Genomic DNA, 14,714 nt, shown 5'->3' on the forward strand with positions numbered 1-14,714 from the left:
GTTTCCTGACCCCCTCTTCCGTGCACACAACCCCTCCTAGCTTAGTGTCATCTGCAAATTTGGAGATTATTAGATAATATTATCTAATATTAGATAATATTAGTCTTATCTAATATTAGATAATATTAGTCTTATCTGATATTAGATAATATTAGTTTTATCTATTAGATAAGACTCTTGTGGGTAACGGAGTTAAGGGTTATGGGGATAAGGCTGGAAAGGGGTACTGATGGTAATGATCAGCCATGATCTAAAATGGCGGTGCTGGCCCGACGGGCCAAATGGCCTACTCCAGCTCCTATTGTCTATTGTCTATATTACATCCAATCCCCTCATCCAGATCATTAACGTAAATTGTGAACAGCTGGGGTCCCAGTACAGATCCCTGTGGTACCCCACTAGTCACTGCCTGCCACTCAGAAAACGAGCCATTTATCCCAACTCTCTGTCTTCTACCTGCCAGCCAGTTCTCAATCCACATCAATACTTTGCCCCCAATCCCATGAGCCTTGATTTTGGAAGCCAGTCGTTTATGCGGGACCTTATTGAAGGCCTTTTGGAAGTCCAGGTACACCATATCCACTGGCTCTCCCCCATCTATTTTACCTGTCACTATCCAACTCCAAAGTCCACAGGCACACGCAGGCCCATCCAACATTTCGACCCAGCACCCCGAAGGTTCCAACATATCCACGTAGACGTCGTGGCCCCTTGCCAGTGTCCAGGGAGTTGCAGTACCTATTCACCATAGTGAACAGAGCTACCAGGTGGCCGGAAGCCATCCCGGTCCGTGAAGCATCAGCAGAGACGTGCGCTAGAGCCCTGGTCAGCCAATGGATCACTCGGTTCGGCGTGCCAGCGGCACTCAATTTACCTCCGCCCTATGGTCACACCTGGCGAAGCTTTTAGGGGTAACAGTGCACCACACCTTGGCCTACCTACCACCCACAGTCTAACGGGTTGGTAGAGAGGTTCCATCGCCACTTAAAGTCTGCCCTGATGGCCAGGCTTTCCGGACCCGACTGGGTGGACGAGTTGCTCTGGGTCCTCCTCGGAATCAGAACAGTGCCCAAGGAGGACCAGCAAGCCTTGTCAGCTGAAATGGTCTATGGCGCACCACTCTCCCTGCCAGGGGAAATTCTTTGGCCCACAAGCAGAGGCCACGCACAGTGAAGGTGAGGACCTCGCCGACCTCCATAAACACCTGGGCAACCTGACCACACCGCCCCCGTCACACCATCTAACCGTCTCATCAGCCAAAGAACTCGATGTGGCGCAATTCATCTTTGTCAGAAGGGGACCACAGAGAGCACCATTGCAGCGGCCTTACCAGGGGTCGTACAAGGTTCTCCGGCGGTCGGGCGGAACTTTTACTTTGGATGTGGGGGGCAGGGAAGAATTGTTTACCGTGGACTGCTTGAAAGCCGCCCATCTAGACTTATCTCAACCGGTCCAGGCAGCCATGCCCAAGCGCTGGGGACGGCTGCCAAAGCAACAGGACATGCAGCCGGTTCTGGGGGGGGGGGGGGGGGGGGGTGTTGTGTGGCTGTGCACAGCCTAATGGCGAATCGGCCCTGCTTGTATTACCATGTGGCGGGGCAGCCATTAGGAGACGACGTTGTCAGAGGTTTCTTCTTGACTCCAGCATCCCTTCCAGCGCACACCCTGGGCAGCGATTATGAGGTCACAATGCACCAGGTGACTGAGCTCATGCTGCCCTTTAAGGGGCGTGCTGAATTTGAATAAAAACAGTTGTTAACGACCTTCAGTGTGGTGGCAGTGATTTACTTCAGCTCCTCAGAGCGCAACACCACATAGCTTTCGAGATCTATTATAGAAAACACTACTTCAGATTTTGTGCAATAAAATTATCAATAACTTTGGGAAAAGTAAATATTGTTTGATAGAATTTTCATAGCAAGTTTGAAAGTGGTGCAAGTCGATTCAAAACTAGGGGTTTCAAATCCAAACAAAAGAAACTACGAAGGTATAAGGGGAGATTTGGCTGTGATTCACTGAGAAAATGCATTGCAACATAGTCAGGCGAGAAATGGCATTTAAACAAGTAATACATAATGTCAGAAATAAAACTTCTCACACATGAGTCTCTTTAAAACTGATGACACGACAAGCTTTATTTACAAGTCTGCAGAGTTGGACTCAACTGGCTTCTCACCAGTTAAGCCCCGATACAATGTTATTGTTATGTTCTTTGATTTTTCTTAGTTTGCCTATGTCTTTATCAGGTGTGAAATGTAAGAAATGCAGAGACACAGGGGTCCTGTTTCAGGACCACATTTGGGGAAGAAAGGAGGGTAATTTTATTTCCCATACCTCAGTTCCTGAGAAATGCTGGGCAGAAAATACCACTCAACATCCATATACCCCTTGTGTGGAAAAAGAAGGAAATAATATGGGTCATTATATACAGATTCCTAATACCACTCCTTTCCCTCTTAACGGTTGGAAGGGTGACTCAGGCCCACCATGCCCTGATGGACTCTGGTTTTGCATACACACATTTTAAAGGGGTGGATTGTTATATATAGAGAATTTAGGTTAAAATGGCTTAAGTTAAAATGTGATGATTAATCATAAAAAGGGAAGCCAGAACGGGCAGGGAGCTTACTAGCAGCCAAGGACAAAAGGTTCAGCTGGATATGTTTTTTTAAACATATCTTTCCATGGTCATAGTGAGAGACATGCAGGAGACAAAAGATTGATAAGAAGGGTGAGAAACAGAATTTAGTGTATGTAGAGTTCGCAGCGTACGTAACGAACGTGATAATTAAAAATGCAGTTGTACTTAGAATGCTTTTGCAATACTAACCAATTAAAACAGTATTAATAAGAAGGGGAAGGGCAAACAACAAGGGTATAAAAATCAATGCACTGTATGTATCGGGGCTTAACTGGTGAGAAGCCAGTTGAGTCCAACTCTGCAGACTTGTAAATAAAGCTTGTCGTGTCATCAGTTTTAAAGAGACTCATGTGTGAGAAGTTTTATTTCTGACACATAATGTTGGAACCAAGGGGTTAAGTGATCATGGAAAATATGCCAATGTACTATTCATTATGTATTCATTAATCCATTACTATGTAACAATTTACTATGTACTTCAATTATACTGCTTAGGGGAAATATTAATGCAATTAAGTAACAGCCACAGAATGTAGAAAAGTTGGCTGAGTATAGTATGTGTAGAACTTGCTGACTCCAAATACAAAGAGAGAAAATACTTTCATCCCCAAGGTTACACTAAAGCAACAGAATGTTCTGGCCTGGGAGATTAAGATGGGAGGGCTACACCATATATAATTGCAGAGGAGAAAATAGCTTGAGATAAATCTTATGCAAGGAGTCTATCAAAGAAAGCCAACTCTTGTTCAGTGTAACAATGTTGATCTATATAAACAGAAGAGACTAGACAGTAGGAGTCAGTCTTGGGAAATAGCTCACTCAGCAGGTGACCTATGAACTAATGACTGAACCAGAGCTCTGTTAAGCTTTATTCTTGTGCTATGTAATAAACTGATTGTGAAACCGAATACCTTCTCCTATCACTTCATTCAACGAGCACGCTGAACTCAGACAACACATAGACCAAATTGAGGGTAGGGTAAAGCCAAAATCCGACAATTATCCAGGGAAGAGGCTTATGGAGTTGTTAAAAAGAAGATGGCCTGAGGATTGGGAACTTTTTAGAACTCAGTCGAGAAGGACTTAAATTTTAATGAAGAATACTGAATGGAATACAAGAATAAACTGGGAGGAAAGACAAAAACAGTTTGTGTGGATTTTTTTAAAAATATGTTAGGGCGGCACAGTGGTGCGATAAGCAATGTTTCTTTTTCAGTTCCAGTGTCCTGATATAAATCCTGACCTTTGGTGTCAACTGTGTGGAGTTTGCACATTTGCCTTGAGACCGCATGGGAGAATCGTGAAAATCACGTCAAACCAGGTGGGATTGTGAGCAGTGAGGATGTAAATATGCTTCAATAGACAAAATATGGACAGGTTAACTCAGTGATAAGAGCATGGAGGATGGAATATAATATGTGAAAATATGAAATTATCCACCTTTGATCCTCAAGTCAGAAATACAGAGTATGCTTTAAATAGCTAGAGAGTAGGTAATATTTATGTTCAAAGGGATTTGTGACTGAAAGCTAATGTGCAGCTGCAGCAAGGAATTAGGAAGCCTCAAAATATGACAGCCTTTATTACAAGAGGTTTTGAGAACAGGCATAAAAGCATCTTATTGAAATTATCAAGGGCCTTGGTGAGATTGGAAATGGAGTGGACAGTTTTGATCCTTTTATTGATTTAAAAGTAGACACTTGCCAGAGAAGCAGCTCTGGTTTCCCCTCATATTCCAAAGACGTATTGATTGGTTTTCTGTGGGCAAAGATAAATTGCTCTTAGATTGTTAATTTGTAATTGAATTGGTGAGGAGTTCAGCAGAATGAGGGGAGAATAAAATGAGATTAATGTTGGATGACTATGCTTGTGTGGTTGATGGTAGGCATGGAATCAGCAGGCTCAACACCTGTATGACTCAAAATCCATCTACCTGCACCTGTAAATGTATCATTATGTGACTGGTCAGATTAAGTTTCAGGTCAAAGGCAACTATTAATGTTATTTATATAGATTTCCAGAGGGCATTTGTTAAAGGTTTCAAACAAGTAATTAGTAAAAATAAAGCAAAATATATTGATTAGGAGGTATGAAACTCAAAGCAATGCTTCTGCGTATGTATCCCAATTTTCAAAATATGATTAATGATGTCCTAAGGAGATCTACATGGGAAACAGACAAAATGAAAAATTAGGGGATCTGATAAATGTATATCTTTCCTGATGATGGAAAACTGGATGGTAATGTTGATGGGAGTAAATATTTAAGAAATGGTTTTCATTTATTAAATGAGTCAGGAAAAAAAGAGAAATGCAACTCATTTGGTGATAGTAGGATGGTCAGAAGAACTTTGGGATCTGGAAAATTTAGGAGCCTTACAAGGGAAAAGTATTTGGGATCATGTAGAGAAATTGAATGGGTCACTGGTATATTGAGGCTTACCTCATTAGTTAATATAGCCAAGGTTGTATCGATCTAGAAGATCAAGTATCTGAGGTATTTAAGGTTACTAACAATTATAGATACTGCAAGAACAAATTAGTTCATGTGTGGAAAGCATCTGCAACAAAAGGGCATAAATAAAAACTTAACATTCATTGTTGATGTAAGGAACCATTTATTTACAAGTAGTAATATAAATCTGCATTTCCCCACAAACCTTCACTCATTTGTGAGAGTGGTCCATGCCAACCAAGTTTTACCAAATATCTATCTTTTAGCACAACCATTTTGCATTTGCAGCAATTTCTATTTTTGTTGGCTTGCCTCATGACCTTGTGGCTGCACAGTGTAGACTGGTTCCTTGAATTTTGAAAATAATGCTTTAGTGGAAAATTAACTGTGATTCATGATGTTTCATAAGAGGTAATATTCAATAAAACATCAATATTTGTTTAAATAAAACATCATGATTTCTCTCTCAATAATGCATACAGTTGAGTACACAAATGATTAACATTGAAAAGATCATGAATAAAACGAGAAAAAAAATACAATCAGAGAGATTTTGTTTTATACAAACAGTATTGCCTGGAAATAGAAACATTTTATATTTACCCAAGTCACATAGCAATTTGTCATAACTGAAATGTTAGATCTGCAGTAGCTGCACAAAATACTAATTACAGCCATCAAAAGCAAATATTTGCCATTTCCCTGCTATACATACTCATTTATAAAACAAAACACGTCGAAACTAACTTTTAAATATTCACACTTTTCTTAAAATCTGGGAGACAACACTATAAAGACAAAATCCATCCAAAATATTCACAAATTCATAAACAGAATTTTCAATCCTTTTTCATTTTGAACTATGTAAAGAGAGAACATTCAGAGGCAGGATACTATTCAGCCCCTTGTGTTTGCCAGACCATTCATTCAGATAATAGCTGATCTTCTACCTTAGTGTCATTTTCCTGAGCAAACCCATACATCTTGATTCCTTTAACATAATTTGATCTTGGTCTTCAATATACTCAGCAATTAGAGTCACCATAATTTTTTGCACAGAAAGTCCCAAAGACTTTTTTCCTATGTGAACATTCATTAAATCTGAGACTATGATCATTGGAGTTGGATGATTTAACCTCAAGAAACACGATCCCAGCCTGAAGGTGGGGGGGGTGGGGGCAGAAAAATGTAAGGGAGCTAGGGGGTCTTCTGTTGTACAAAATAAATTGACATTTGTTTGTTAGCATGAACAGACAAAGGAAAGTAGCCAGACACCATATTATCAAGATAACAAGACATAGTGTAACTGAAACTGTATGTATGGGTACAAAGATATGCAACCACTCCTGCTTAGTTAACTATAAAGAGATATTGTAAAAGACCTAATGAGAAGCAATCGGAGGTGCTCTGTGCCAAGACCACGGCACGTAGAGTCTGATGTCAATCTTGAAAACAGTATTTAAAACAAAATTCTGTATTACTTGAGTGGGCATAGCAGAAAGAAATAAGTAGCGACAGCTACTCCTCCTTTATGCTCCACAGTCCCGCTAGCAATATGCAATAAAGGTTGTTTGTGTAGCTCATTTGTTCTGCTGTTGTTTTATCCTGAGGAGATACAGCGCAGGTCAACTTTAACAAACCTCTATCCTGTCAGATTCATAAGAATTTTCTATTTTTCAGTTAGATAATTTCCCATTCTTCAAATTCTAGAGAATATAATTCCAGTCAATTTAATTTTGCCTAATATGGCAGGTGCTCCATCCAGGAATCAACCAGGTGAAACTTGGTGCTCTCTCTATTATACATATACCTTCCCAGGCACAAGAGACCAGAGATGCATAATATTCCAGTTGTCCAGGATCCAATATAATTTGAGCAAATCTCCACCCTTGTGCTCAAATTCTTTTGCAATAAAGGCCAACATACCATTTGCCTCAACAAAGAGAATCTAGAGGTACTCAGCAGGTCAGGTAGCATCCACAGATACAAATGGTCAGTCAACATTTCTGTTCGAGGACTCTTTTATAAGTAGGATGGGTGATATCAGGTATACTGGGGACGGGGGAAGATGGGGAAAGAAGCTGCTAAGGGATTAAGGGGTGATAGGGGAATAAGATGTTGAGGGAGGAGCCACTAGGAGGGGGAAAGAATTAGAAAGAAAAGTAAGAATGGAAGTAGCTAAAGAAGAAATGTAAACAGTGGAACCAACCAAGGCAGGGTGACCTGAAATTGGAAAAACCAATGTTCTTACCAGTGACTTTAAGGCTGGAATTTGGTCTCTGTTCCTCAACTTCATCCTCACCCTGGCAATGGATGAAGCCGAGCACGATTAGCATAGCAGTTACCACAGTGGTTCTCAACCTTTTTTTTCTACTCGCATACCAATTTAAATATTCCCTATCCCACAGGTACTCAATGATTAGTAAGGGATTCCTTAAAGTGGTATGTGGGTGGAAAGGAAAAGTTTGAAAGCCACCGTTTTAATCGTGCCTAATTGACTTTGTTATGTGCATGGTTTGATAACTCCAAAGGAAATGGGGCAATGACAACTTTTCTCAAGCAAAATATTTCAGTAACAATTGGGTCTAGAGCAGTGATTCTCAACCTTCCCTTCCCAGTCACATACCACCTTAAGCAATCCCTTACTAATCACAGAGCACTTATGGCATAGGGATTACTTAAAGCGTTATGTGAATGGAAAGAAAAAGGTTAAGAACCACTGGGTTAGCACAATGCCTTAACAGCACCAGCGATCAGGACTGGGGTTCAAATCCTGAGCGGTCTGCAAGAAGTTTTCAACTTTCTCCCAGTGGGTTTCCTCCCACCCTTCAAAACGTATCAGGGTTGTAGTTCATTTGGGCAGCATAGACTCATGGTCAGAAATGGCTTGTATATCTAAATAAATAAAAAATAAATAGAGCCCGTGTGGGAATGAATTGGGGAATTAAAATGGCTGTCAACTGTGAGTTCTAGCTTGGACCTACAGACATAGCCTAGGTGCTCAGCAAAGCAGTGGTCCAATCTAGTTTTGATCTCGCTGACACAGAAGAGGTCACACCTGGTAGACCAAAGGCAGTAGATTAGGTTGGATGATGTGCAGGTAAAGCTGTGGCTCAGCTGGAGGGTCTGCTTGTATTTACAGGGGGAAGTGCCCAACAGAGTAGAACAGTGGATGGGGAGTGAAGAGTGAACTTTGAAAAGACTGATCCCTGGGAAAATTGGATAGAGGCAAGGAAGAGAAGACATAGCTGCAAGGAAATCTCATTAAATTTGGTGGAGGTGAGAAATTTGCTTCATCCTCAATGTTAGTTAATTTTTTTTGATGCACCAGAGAAAGTATCCTGTCCAGTTTTGCATCAAAGTATGCGATGGTAACTGTTCTGCACAAGACTGCAAGAAATTGCTGGGAGCTGTGAATGCAGCTCAAGTCATTTATCAAACCAACCTGCCCTCCATCAACTCTATCTACATTTATTACTGCCTCAGGAAAGCATACAACAAATTAAAGTATCCCCCAGCCCCAGTCTGAAAATGTGTACTACTAGATTCAAGGTCAGTTTATTTCCTGCTGCAAGAATGTTTAATGGACATCACATTTGTAAAATGATGCTGCTGTGGCAGTGTGAGCAGTGGAAGAAACACAGCCACCACGTTGAGGGTCGCTAATGACTTTTTAAATTGAAATTCAGCATGCCCCTTTAAGAGCACCATGAGCTCAGTCACCTGGTGCATTGTGACGTCATAATCACTGCCCGGGGTGTGCGCTGGAAGGGATGCTGGAGTCAGAGAGAAACCGCTGACGATTTCCCCATGGCTGCCCCTCCACTTGGCAATACAAGCGGGGCCGGTTCACCATGAGCATGTGCGCCACCAAACACCCCGCCCCCCCCCCCCACCCCCCCACCACCACCCGAACTGGCTAAGCGTCCTGTTGCTTTGGCACGGCCATCTGTACTGGCTGTGATGAGTCCAGATGGGCTGCCTTCAGGCCGTCCAGAGTGAAGGTTCCGCCGGACCGGTGCAAGACTTTGTATGGCCCCTCGAATGGTCACAATAGCGGTGCACCTTGTGGTCCCCTCCTCACAAAAACAAATTGGGCCGAGTCGAGCTCTTTGAGGAGATGAAACAACTGGGTGCCGTGACGTGCCGGGGGTGGGGGAGCAAGGGAGGCCAGTTGCCTGCATAGGTCTGCCAGCTGGTTTTTGCCGGTGGCCATGGTGTCAGGGTCTGGGCCAAAAAACTCACCCAGCAGTGAAAGCAGTGCGCCATAGACCATCTCCACTGCTGAAGCCTGCAGGTCCTCCTTGTGTGCCATCCTAATCCAGAGGAAGACCCAGAGTAGCTCGTCCACCCAGTCTGGTCCAGAGAGCCTTGCCATAAGCGATGTCTTCAGGTGCCTGTGGAACCTCTCCACCAACCTGTTGGACTGCGGGTAGTATGCTGTGGTGTGGTGGAGCTTGACCCCTAGGAGCTTCGCCATCTGATTCCACAGGGCAGATATGAACTTCGCCCCTCTGTCGCTAGTGATGTGCGCCAGGACTCCGAAACGGGCGATCCATTGGCTGACCAGAGTCTTGGCACACGTCCTGGCTAGAGCCTCCTTTGTCACGATGAAAGCCCTATCTGCTTCTTCTGACCATGATAAAGTCTTTTCTTTGGTGGCCATGAGCGCGAACAATGGGCGCTTGGTGCATGTGGCTCTGGGTATGAAACGATGGTAAAAGTTCACCATCCTCGTGAACTCTTGGAGGCCTTTCAGGGTGAAGGGTTTGGGGAAATCATTGAACAGACGTTACCTTCTCCGGCACCAGAGTGGCCCCAGCCAAAATGAAGTGCCCCAGGAACTGGAGGGACTCTTTGCCGAACTGGCATTTGGTCGTGTTGATTGTAAGGCCTAAGTCCGCCAGCCAGGCAAAGAATGTGCGGAGGTGGGCTTTGTGTTTGTCGTGGCTGCGACGGACAATGAGGATATTGTCCAAGTAAATTAAGACAAAGTCCAGGTCTTTTCCAACCACGTCCATGAAGCGCTGGAACGTTTGGGCTGCGTTCTTTAGACCGAAGGGCATACACAGGAACTCGAAGAGGCCAAAAGGGGTGATAATGGCAATCTTACCCACGTTATCTTGATGCACTGGGATCTGATGGTATCCCCGCACGAGGTCCACTTTGGAGAAGACCTGGCAGAGAAGTCCTGTATATGGGGCACCGGGTACCTGTCAGGGGGGTTGTGTCGTTCAATCCCTGCACGGCCTCCAGCCCCCGGACGATTTCGGGACCATATGGTGCGGCGATGCCCAGGCGCTGTCCAAGCGCCAGATGATTCCGAGTTCCTGGAGCCTGGAGAACTCCTCCTTTGCCTGCTAGAGCTTCTTGGGTGGCAGCCGTCTGGGTCTAGCATGCAGCAGGGGGCCCTGTGTGGCGATGTGGTGGAATACTCCATGCTGGGGCAGGGTGGTGTTAAACCATGGCTCTAAGATGGCAGGGAATTCTTGGAGGATCTTGTCGAACTCGACCCTGGTGGCTATTTTGGGCCTGTGGGCTTCTGCTGTATCCAGTCGGGTTGAGTGGAACGTTTAGGTGTTGACCAGTCTTTTGCCCTTCATGTCAACCAGTAGGCTGTGAGCTCTGAGGAAGTCGGCCCCTAACAGCGCGGTGACCACGGAAGCCAGGACGAATCTCCAGTGGAACTTCTCCTTCCCGATCTGGATCTGTGCCCTGCAGGTACCGTAGCTCCTGATGGTTGAGCCGTTGGCTGCCCGCAGGGTTGGACCTCGAGATCGGGTGCGAGTCTCTAACGCTGTAGGGGGAGGACGCTTAGCTCAGCCCATGTCCACCAGGAATCTGAGGCCGGTGGACCTGTCCATCACATGAAGGAGGCTGTTTGTGTGGCCAGCCGTCGCAGCCATCAACGGCGGCTGGCCTGGTCATTTCCCTGAAACCTGCATGAAGAGAAAACTGATCAAGTGAAGATTTTACTATTGTCAATAACATTAGACTGTGGCAGTGTGAGCAGTAAAAGAAACACAGCCACCACATTGAGGGTCGTTAATGACTGCTTTTATTTAAATTCAGCCCGGCCCTTTAAGGGCAGCATGAGCTCAGTCACCTGGTGCATTGTGACATCATAATCGCTGCCGAGGGTGAGCACCGGAAGGGATGCTGGAGTCAGAGAGAAACCTCTGATGACGCCATTTCCCCATGGCTGCCCCGCCATGTGGCGATACAAGCGGGGCCAGTTCGCCATGAGGATGTGCACCACCACACTGCACTCTTAACTAACTTTGTCTCTCTCACACTATAGTCTGCACTTTTGTTTTATTTTGCTCTATTTGTACTTAACGGAAGGTTGACTTCTCTGCATAGGAGTGGCATGTTTAGTGCCATGCTATTACAGTGCCAGCAACCCGGGTTTGAATCTGTTGCTGGCTGTGAAAGGAGTACGTTTTCCCTTGTCCACATGGGTTTCCTCCTACTTTCCAAAAACATGTATTTGGGGTTTGCAGGTTAAGTTGAGCACACCAAACAAAATGGTTCCACGCCTGGCAATAAACAATTCAAGAATTCAGGGAACTTTATAACTTCTCCTGATCAGGTTAATCTTGTGCATGTAATTCACTTGTCATGGAGGAATCCAAGTGTTTTCTTTGTAAGATCTTTCTCATTTCCACGATCTACAGATCAACAGGTGTCCATTACAGCTGTAATATATAATTTATACTTGCAAGAAACAATTGAATATTGAGATCTGTTCCAATATGGATCAATGGAGCATTCCGCAATCATTCCTCCACTGTTTACCTGCTTTACTTTGTATAACTTGTAAGTTATTCCCTTTGAGCATCCAAGTTTCTTCGGAGTTATTTATTAAAAGCTATATAAGAACATTAATTCATTGCTCAGTATCTACTTCAATAGTTATCTTTTCAAAGTCTGAGGTAAGTCAACTTCTAATTCTTTCAAAGTAATGTTCAATTTCAATTATTAAGTTAGATATTTTAGCATGTACAGCAAAACTCCCAGTATATGGCACATATGAGGATTGGTAGATTCCGGATAAGTGAATTTTCCAGTTGTTTGAGATGGGGTGTTGCTTAATTGGTGAACTAACTGCTAAGGAATGCCGATTTTAAGCTTTCTGGGTTTTTTTACTCATTTATTTTCAGTGATTTTTTTTGCCTGTTGCTTGAGGCTGCCAGTTACTTTATTTCTGATGTTTCATTCCAGTAATCCACAAAGTATTGATATTAATGGGGCAGTATTTGTCAGGTATATCTTTATTATGGGAAGTATATTGGCCAGTGTGTGGGCTTTTTAAAACAAATAGTGAACAACTGAAGTTCAGCTCCCTCTTGTGGATAATGCTTGTTATGGCAACAATGTTGCAAAAGTGGAAAGCACACTTCCACAAATACACCATGCAGGGGCATCTTCAAGTCAGATTTTAAACATTACAGGTTGATGTCCTGCCAACAGAACTGAACGCTCATGATACTTTGGTTATCAGCGAAGATAAAGTTGAATTCTTGGGGCTGTAATATGCTGAACCAAAAGATATAATCATTTTTCCTCAAACTTACGGACAACTTTTGTTGGAACAAAGAATGGAAAGAAGCCCTTCAGCTTCCATCATGCACCCATCATACACTAAACACATTTCCTTTTATTTTCTCCACATTTCCATCACTTCCACCCCCTCCCCACTGCTCCCCTCTAGATTCTATCACTCAAGCAACAATGTACCTACCAACATAGACCTCTTTGGAATGAGAGGGGAAATAAGGGCACCTTGAGGACATCCAAACTCCATACAGACAGGACCCAGAGTCTGGATTGAACCCTGGATTTGTGAGCCAGTAATTCTATTTGCTGCGTCATGGAGTTGTCCTTAGAGACAGATGTCACAATGTGAGCAGCACGTTGAATTAAAGTTACAGGTAACTCGATGCTCAGGGTCAACTTTGCAGACCGCTCAAAGGCTATCTACGAAGAAGTCGTACAACCTGCATTTAGTTTACCCAATATGGAGGAGACCACGTTGTAATGATCAAGTGCAGCACACTAAATTGGAAGAGGTACGTGAATTTGGAAGGAGTGCTTGGGTCCATAGATGATTTGGGGGCATGGAAGATTCTCCATCTCCAGTGGCTGCAGGGCAGTGAGGGAGAGAATGGGGATCATGACAGTCCTCCGTGTAGATTTTAGGGCAGAATTAGAAGTAGGCAGTGGATTGTTGGATAATCAGGTTGGACTGGGGAAGGAAGAAAGGTTGACAGATGGTTGACATTCAGTGAAGGAGTCATAGCCCAGAGAGAAGTATGAAGGGGTATCAGACACATGGTATTCAACTGCTGTGAGGCAGAGGTTACTTTGTTGAATAAACATATATCTGACAGGGAAGAGCCTTTTATCAAAAGGCAACTTTTCCAGGATGAGGCTACCCCTTTGCAATTGGGAGATCTCCAAAAATAAGATACTCAATAGCAAAATGTGTGGAAGGGACAGCAAGCAGCCGAATCTTCCCCTGAAAAAGTGCCACGGTATTGTCAACAGCTTCCATAAAAACACTGGGCTTGGCCACTAGAGGGCAGAGTACTGCCATTCCAATGATAACTATTCTGCAGTACTCTGGAATAATATGTTCACTTAACAGTCCTGGATCATGGGCTGACAGGGGTAAACGTCACCACAGGTTGCCTGTTCGACACAGGGAGCACAGAGAGTTTCATACACCCGTGCACCGCCGAACGCTACTCCCTGACCGTGTCCCCTGCGAAGTTCCAGGTAGCACTAGCCTCCCAAATCCCTCTCGAGTCAGTCCCGTTCCAAGTGGAGAGTGATGCCTCCAATTTTGCCCGGGCCGACACACTGAACCAGGTGCTTTTTTTCCACCCAGACCCTGCAGGCACTCTGCAATGGAGAAGGCGGCTCAGGCTATAGTGGAGGCAGTGTGCCACTGGAAGCATTATTTGGCCGGAAGGGCATTCACCCTGCTGACAGATCAGAGAGCTGTCGCCTTTATGTTTAATAACAGGGGGCAAAATTAAGAATGACAAGATCATGTGGTGGAGAATTGAGCTGTCCACCTATAATTGCGAGATCTCGTACCAACCGGCTGGGTAAGCTCAACGAGCCCCCGACGCACTGTCCAGGGTAACCTGCACCGGGGTGCTAGTAGATCGCCTGCACATTCTCCACGATAGCCTCTGCTACCCCAGGGGTCACAAGACTCTACCATTTGGTGGAGGAAGTCAGAGAGCTGACACGCAGTTGTGATAGTCATCAGGGGCAGGGGCCCCGAATCCTCAAGATGGTGCTGCTTGTTCTGCATATCTGGGACCGCGTAGCCCACGGCGTAATCCTCCGCATTCTTTTGAGCCATCTCTATGGCCCAGGCCATCTGCATGACCTCCTGTAGGGACCGATTGCCCTTCTCCAGGAGTCATTTGCAGATGTGTTGGGAGCGGAATCCGTCGTGGATTAGCTCCTCCTGGTACTCCGCTGTAGTCACATCCTGGCACCAGCAGTCTCATCGCAGCTTCCGCATGGCCTGCACAAACTCGTCGACTGACTTACCCAGGCCTTGGTGTCGGGAGCCAAGCTGGAAGCGTGCGTACACGCT

General features: G+C 44.4%; 1 protein-coding gene across 9 annotated transcripts in view; it reads right to left on the reverse strand.

The window, feature by feature from the left end:
* The window catches only part of idua (alpha-L-iduronidase), a 236,747-nt gene that overhangs the window by 195,071 nt on the left and 26,962 nt on the right, over positions 1-14,714 (reverse strand). The window contains exon 1 of one of the 9 annotated variants that reach the window (XM_069926498.1): positions 1,588-1,658. The exons of 5 other annotated variants lie outside the window; for them this stretch is intronic. The gene's annotated coding sequence lies outside the window, so the exon portion shown is untranslated. Of the gene's footprint in view, positions 1-1,330; positions 1,481-1,587; positions 1,659-14,714 lie in introns of those variants that run through there. 3 more of the 9 variants (XM_069926496.1, XM_069926501.1, XM_069926500.1) reach the window with 3 other exon arrangements.

This window comes from Narcine bancroftii, chromosome 3 (genome assembly GCF_036971445.1).
Source record: "Narcine bancroftii isolate sNarBan1 chromosome 3, sNarBan1.hap1, whole genome shotgun sequence".
In the NCBI taxonomy this organism is placed as follows: domain Eukaryota; kingdom Metazoa; phylum Chordata; class Chondrichthyes; order Torpediniformes; family Narcinidae; genus Narcine; species Narcine bancroftii.